This window comes from Cibotium barometz, chromosome 40 (genome assembly GCF_041138505.1).
Source record: "Cibotium barometz isolate CiBa-2024 chromosome 40, ASM4113850v1, whole genome shotgun sequence".
Classification (NCBI taxonomy): domain Eukaryota; kingdom Viridiplantae; phylum Streptophyta; class Polypodiopsida; order Cyatheales; family Cibotiaceae; genus Cibotium; species Cibotium barometz.
The window spans coordinates 42,614,903-42,622,366 of NC_141085.1; positions in this window are offsets into that span (position 1 = coordinate 42,614,903).

A 7,464-nucleotide genomic window follows, 5' to 3' on the forward strand; every position below is an offset into this window, starting at 1 on the left:
CCTCTGCTCCAAAAAGCCGTGTGAAGGTATAATCAAAGGCCTCCGAGCGCTGTCTAATGCCAAGGCGACTCAGCCGACTGCGGATAGATGAAATCCGTGAGGCCCTAATCAGCATAGGTCTCCTCTGTGATGCTCGAGCGAGGTCAGTGCTCAGCGCTCTCCGAACTGCAGGTGAGTGCCAGGGAACTGCCAGGGTCTCCCGGGAAGGTGAGGCGGGCGGAGGGGGAGGAGGGGGAGGCGAGGGAGGTGGAGAGGGAGCCGCTGCCGAAACCGGAGCGGGGGCGGGAGGAGGCGATGGTGGAAGCGAGGCGGTGGGAGGGGACGGGGGTGGGGGGGGTGAAGGAGGGGGAGCTGGCATCTCCTGGTCCTCGGTCGCTGCAGGGGTCTCCTTCTGAAGGGGAGCAAAGCTGTTCCTCACGGGAACCCAGTGAGGCTGAGACTGTGGCTGCTGCTGCAGCGGTCTCTGGGCGTGCTGCTGTAGCTGTCTCCCTCGGCGGCGCCCCTGTCCAGGCTGCCACTCCGAGGTCTCTGTGGCCTGAGCAGGTGTCCCTGAGGCAGCCTGCCGAGCCGAATCTGTGGGCGGGCCATCAGTAGCCTGCTCTGCTGCTGTGGTGAGGGTCGAGGTCTCCTGCGAGGGCAGGCCTTGGCCAGATGACCGACCTGCCTGCAAATGAAGCACTGGTTCGGGAGCCCCGAAAACTCCACTCTCTGATCTATCCACCCCCCCCCTATCCTAGGTAGCTGAATGACCTTAGGAAGGGAGGAGATGTCAGACACCAACACTCTGACCGAAGGTAGCCCAGCTGCTCTGCCACCACTGAAGCTGCTGAGGGGCCCGTCTCTAGTACCGAGCCCACCAGTGCTCCGAGCCTGGAGAGGAGCGGAAGATGCTCCCGGCGGAGACCAGGGAAACAAACTGTAATATGGAAGAGGCGCTCTCCCTGCTCCGCCGCTGCTGGGTCAAATCCATGCTGCCAAGGTCTGAAGAAAGCCCGAGCACCCCTGATGTCGAGAGGACTCATGGCAAGGACCTTGGCAACGCTCTAGGCAGCCTCGAACTCGATCTGATAATGGCCCCGGCCCAGGAGCTGTACATCCAGGATCTTGCCCACATCTGCAAGAAGGCGAGCCTGAAGAAGATCCCTGATCTCCCCTCTGCTGGGGCGAGTGCCGACTATACGGCAGATGGTGGAGTGAGCCTGGAGGCGTTCCACCTCTGCGGTGAGGCTCGCTTCCTCTTCCGGCGAAAGAGAAAGCCTGATGGGGATGTCCTCGGGGGCGGGCGAGGGGGCTGCAGAAGAGTCCCTCTGAGGCGAGGCGGGAGGAGTCTCCATCAGAGTCTGAAGCTCAGGCGAAGGCGAGGCGAAAGCGGAAAACCTGCAAGAAACGGGCTGCACACAAAGAGGCGGAAGACCGGATGAAAATGAAGAAAAAACAAAACCCCCTAGGGGTGAAAATCAGCACGAAAGAGGAGGGAGGGGGCGAAAAACGAAGGAGAGGCCCGAGGGGGGGGGCGGCAACAACGCGAAAGGGAGGGGGGGCGGGGCGCTGCTGAAGGGAGGCGGGCGCGAACAGGCGAAGAGAAGGGGGGGCAAACAGGCGACAAAGGGAGAGGGGGCGATTAGGCGAAGAGGGGGGGGGGTGGGCGAACAAACGAAGAGGCTAGGCGGGGGTGACCAGATGGCGAGGAGGGGGGAGGCGCAGCAGCGAGGAAGGAGGGGGGGGCGCAATGGCGAGAAGAAGGGAGCGATGGGGCAGGCGGGGGGTGGAAGGAAGGGACGCGAGGGAGGGAATGCGAAGGGCGCGCAGTGCAGGGTGGAGGCGGGAGCTTCAGCGAGATTTATTGATTGAACCCAGTTCATTCTTACCATGCTCTTTTTTTGATATGGGCCTACCAAAAATATGTGCCCACTTCTTTAAAATAAATAAATAATAAGTTTCCCACTTATAGAATTTGTGGGTGTCATGTGCAAGCATTGCCATGAATATTCCCAGAGCTAATCCAGAAGGGGCTGTTACACTCACACACACACAAACCTGCACATTAGGGTTAGGTGCAGGATGGAGAAGCTCACATAGAAAATGAGAGAGAGAGAGAGAGAGAGAGAGAGAGAGAGAGAGAGAGAGAGGCAAAAGTGTGGTAGCCACTAAATGCAAGTCCAATTACACACAATGTGTATACATATGCGACAAATCACAGCTGTAATGCCCAATTACATGCTCCAATCTGAAAAGCCCCAATTTTTATGCACTCCAATCGCTCCAATGTGCTGTTAATTGGCCAATTTTCACAAAAGCCCCAAATTTCTGCAACTGAAAGAGGCTCAATTTGCTGATTTTGACCTCAATTTGGAAAACCCCCAAATTCCAAACAGTATGAATGGCACCACCTGCAGGTTTTTCTGGCAAAGGGTAATTTTTGGCAAACCACTAGAATTTTGTTTGAATCTGACCTGCCCTGAAATGGCTGCAAAATTTGTATTTTCGTGTGAATAAAAATCTATATAAAAAGTACCTGTAGGCCAATACCCGGATGGTACAGTACGGAATGGGCGCTGGGCGCAGGCGTCAATCGGCCATGTACAGGCGGGCAAGGGGCACCGTGAGAGCTGGCTGGCGAAGTCACCGGCTGGTGTGAATACCCGCAAACACGCGCTGCAGTCAAGTCCGCGGGGCAGGAGGCGCAAGGCGAGAACAGCAGATGGAGGCGGAGGCTGCAACGCCGGCGTGGGAAGCGGGCAACGGCGTTTCCGCGTAGTAGCGACGCCGGCCGGGAAGCGCTGAGGGGCAGCAGCGGCGCTGCCTGCACTAGTGCCGTCGGCCGAGGGGCGGCGGCGGTGCTACCTGCACTAGTGCCGCTGGCCGGGGTTGGGCAGAAGAGGCGAACAGCTCCATCGACAGCATTCTACAGGCGACAGACGGACTAGCTCCGTCGACAGAATTCTATAGGCAACGGACGGACAGATTGTGTCGACGGAATTTCGCAGGCGACAGACAGACTGTGTTGTTGACGGAATTCTAGTTGCAGCTGCCCCAGCTCTGATACCAATTGTTGGTGTTGGACTCACACACGGGCATGGCTCGTTGTCTACGGATACCTATAAATGTAAAGAAAAGCTAGTAGACACGGTCGAGCTTCCAGATTGAGAGTGCGTATCATAGAAGGATGAAGTTGTTACCGTTGTTGAGAGGCAGGGAAGCTTAAGCACAGTACTCTACGCTCAAGACACCAAAGATAAAATCTCTCTTGTTGGAAGCCCAAAAACCATCGTGAACACCTTTGAGCATGGAGTTCTAGAACAGTAGGACCACAGTGCGCAAGAGAAGGGGAACATTCAAATAAGTGGGCAAGTTTTGCAGTACATGTAAGACCTGATTTCAATGATGTCATTCATGTGATTAGGAGATGACCAACACCGGGCCATGTGTGAAAAATCATTTCTAATGTATGTATGTATGCTCTGGACAAGTGCCTGGGAATGTGTCGAAACCATGGAGTTGGCATCTTCTGCATTGCCTGCCATATGCCATTGCATGTCGACTCACTCATATGCCCTGTTCCAGCTTGCTCTTCTAGCCAAGTTATGGCTCACCTATTATTATGATTACGTGATTATTTTGAGGGTCTTTTACGCCACTAAGTTTGCCAGTTAGTGAGCTCCCTTCCACCAAACATTATATTATAATTCACCCAACTGAAATGTAGTCGTTATGCTAAGCAAAGCCAGTGATTAATGCAGTCCAAGTGCCCACAGTTTGCTTTGGCAATCTAGAAAACACAACAGCTGCATCCTCAAGGCTCCCACACTTGGCATCAATGCACTACCTGCAGTTGCATCTGCTTCATTGCCACCAACAATGATAGACCGAGATATAAGTTGTCCCTCGGTTAACAGTGCTATGCTTGAACATGCCATTAACATATTGGCATGCAAGGTGCTATTTGGCACAATACGCTGCTGCTGCATTTGCAGATAGAGTGATTACTGAACTCACCACCTTTGTTGTAAAGGCAATGCCGTCGTGTTCATAAGTAATTGGACATAATTGTGAAGTCTTTCAGGATTTCTAAAGAGCAGAGCTACAGGAGGATAGGGGTGGAGGGGTCTTATCATAAGAATATTTAGACATTTTCCCACTATAATTCCCACTTTGTGGATTACACAACAAGCAAACATAAGGGAAAGGCACTAAATTGGAGCCCTCATGCAATCTCAGATGAGTGCAAACAAGTATGTTCCCATCCTTGAGTTGATCATCTTGGCAGAGCTTATGTCCTCTTCTTTTTCAGAGTGAGAGTACAGGCTTTGGATTGCCACATTGACCAATTCAACAAAGCACTTCCATGGTACCCACAGTGGACAACATTGCTCACCCTGCACAATGTTGTCCCATCAAACCAGGTTCTGTTCAGAGGCATAAGACAAGGATCTGTTTAGAAAGGCTAAGGTCAACTCTTTTGAATGGATGTAGCACAAGGGAAAAAAGTCTCTCTTTCATTACAGTGACATGTACTTGCTTTCATTACAGTGACATGTACTTGCATCTCAAAAACAGAAAAGAGAGAGAGACAGGGAGAGACAGAGATGAGAGAGAGAGAGAGAGAGAGACACCACACACACACACACACGCACACACTTGTTTGATCCAAAAGGCCAATGCGTTTGCATTGAATATTTCTGATTGATTGCAGGTCAAATAACCAAAAATGACCACTTTCTACACATAATTTGATTTCTCCCTAATCCTTTGTTCTATTCTTCTATAAAACCAATTAAACAATTCATGCAAAGAGTTTGTCTGTCAAATCCCACCGGATCTCCTCATGATCATTCCTGGTACGAGACTCGAAACCTGCAAGCAAACAAACAAACAAGGGGGTGCAGGCCTGACTCACTTCCCAACCATGACAGCCGTGGGCAAGCCCACAGTCTTGGCTGTCCCCACCGAGCCACGAGCTGAGCTAACTAGGTTGACGTACCGACCAATCTCCTCCTCGCGACGTCCCATACCGCCACGAAGCTGCCCTCGTGGGCCTCGAGATTGCTGCCGGCCTCGGCTGCGTAAAGCAGGTGCACGTCTGCACTAGATCCAGGCTCCAAGACCATAGAGCTCTCACAAACTCGCAAGACTCTCTATATGACTAATGACTAACCTTGGCCACCCTTTTATAGACTCTTGGCCGGTCATCGGGCGTCCACACTTGGGTGCCCGCCCGTCCATACTTGGGTGCCCGCCCGTTAGTCTATCCCTAACTCAGCTCGTCAATCAGTCTGCCTAGCTCCAAGCTTCCCCAAACCTCGAAGCTAGTCTTGTGTGCGTGTAGGACACGGTAGATACACACTGTGCATATGACATACTCCCCTTCCTCTAAGAGCTCACTCCTGAGCTCACTAAAAAGCCAGGGTAATCTCTCTGAAGAGTAGTCAATGTCTCCCATGTAGCGTCCTCCTCAACACGATCCTTCCACTTGATCTTGTATTCCGTGATAAGCGTATTACGCAATCTTCTTTCACAAAATCCAAGAATCTTTTCAGGTTCGTGCGGAACAAATGTCATGTCCTCGACATCTATAATTTCTTGAGGAGTAACTAACTGTCAATCAGGTCATCTGATCTAGGGAGAGGATAACGGTTCTTAATTGTTAGCTTGTTCAATCTCTTGTAATCTATACACATTCTCCAAGTGTTGTCCTTCTTTCTCCTAAGCAACACAGGTGCACCCCAAGGTGATTTACTTGGATGGATCTGGCCCATCCTCAAATAATCTTCGAGTTGTTTAGCCAACTCATCTTCCTCAGCTTGTCTCATCCTGTAAGGTGGAATTGTCAAATCCCCACGGATCCCCTCGTGATCGATCTTGGTTCGAACTCGAATCCTGCAAATAAACGAACAAACAAACAAGCAAGGGGGTGCAGGCCTGACTCACCTCCCAACCATAACAGCCGTGGGCAAGCCCACAGTCTTGGCTGTCCCCACCGAGCCATGAGCTGAGCTAACTAGGTTGACGTACCGACCAATCTCCTCCTCGCGACGTCCCATACCGCCACGAAGCTGCCCTCGCGGGCCTCGAGATTGCTGCCGGCCTCGGCTGCATAAAGCAGGTGCACGTCTGCACTAGATCCAGGCTCCAAGACCATAGAGCTCTCACAAACTCGCGAGACTCTCTATAAGACAATAACTAACCTTGGCCACCCTTTTATAGGCTCTTGGCCGGTCATCGGACGTCCACACTTGGATGCCCGCCCGTCCATACTTGGGTGCCCGCCCGTTAGTATATCCCTAACTCAGCTCGTCAATCAGCCTGCCTAGTTCCAAGCTTTCCCAAGCCTCGAAACTAGTCTTGCATGTGTATAGCACACGGTAGATACCCACTGTGCACATGACATACTCCCCTTCCTCTAAGAGCTCACTCCTGAGCTCAATAAAAAGCCAGGGTAATCTCTCTAAAGAGAAGTCAATGTCTCCCATGTAGCGTCCTCCTCAACACGATCCTTCCACTTGATCTTGTATTCTGTGATAAGCGTATGACGCAATCTTCGTTCACGAAAGCCAAGAATCTTTTCAGGTTCGTGCGAAACAAATGTCATGTCCTGGACATCTATAATTTCTTGAGGAGTAACTAACTGATCTGCTCCACCCAGTACTTCCTTAAGTCTACTGACATGAAATACAAGATGAACTTTCACATGAGAAGGCAAATCCAATTCATATGCAACTGAACCAATCCGTCGTGTAACCCGAAGCTGTCCACAGTATCTAGGGGATAATTACGGAGATCTACCTGTCCGTAAAGTCTCGGAATCTTTCGGAACCCGCAAATACACTATCGTTCCTTCAGAGAACTCTCTGGGTGAACGATGTCTATTAGAATAAAACCTGTCTTGGTCTTGAGCACTTCTAATAGATTCCTTTGCAACTGAAGGCCATATCCAAATCGTTATTCCAAGTGATAGGCTAATTGGACTTACGTCCACGACCTTTCAATAAGTCGGTCATCGGTAGTGTGAGCTGAGAGTACTCCCGTACAGATTTCCGAAGAAAGACAACAAAACCGAGAAAAGAACGAAGTTGTTTCACTGTTCGTGGTATAGGCCAGTCTAAAACCTTCTGAACTCGGTCATAGTCAATGCTCAATCCATCTCTAGTGATCTTGTGTCCCAAGTAAATGATGTCGGTCATAAAGAACTCACATTTACTCAATTTAGCATATAGTCGATTCTGTCTTAAAATAGATAAGACAATCGTGAGGTGTCTGACATGATCCTCAAGAGTACGACTATAAATCAAAATATCATCCAGGAACACCACCACAAATTTTTCCAAATGTTCACGAAAAAGATCGTTCATCATTTGCTGGAAAGTGGCTGGAGCATTGGTTAACCCAAAAGGTAATACGAGAAACTCGTAATGGCCATACCTAGTCCGAAAGGTGGTTCTTTCGACATGCCTTTCATGGATACGT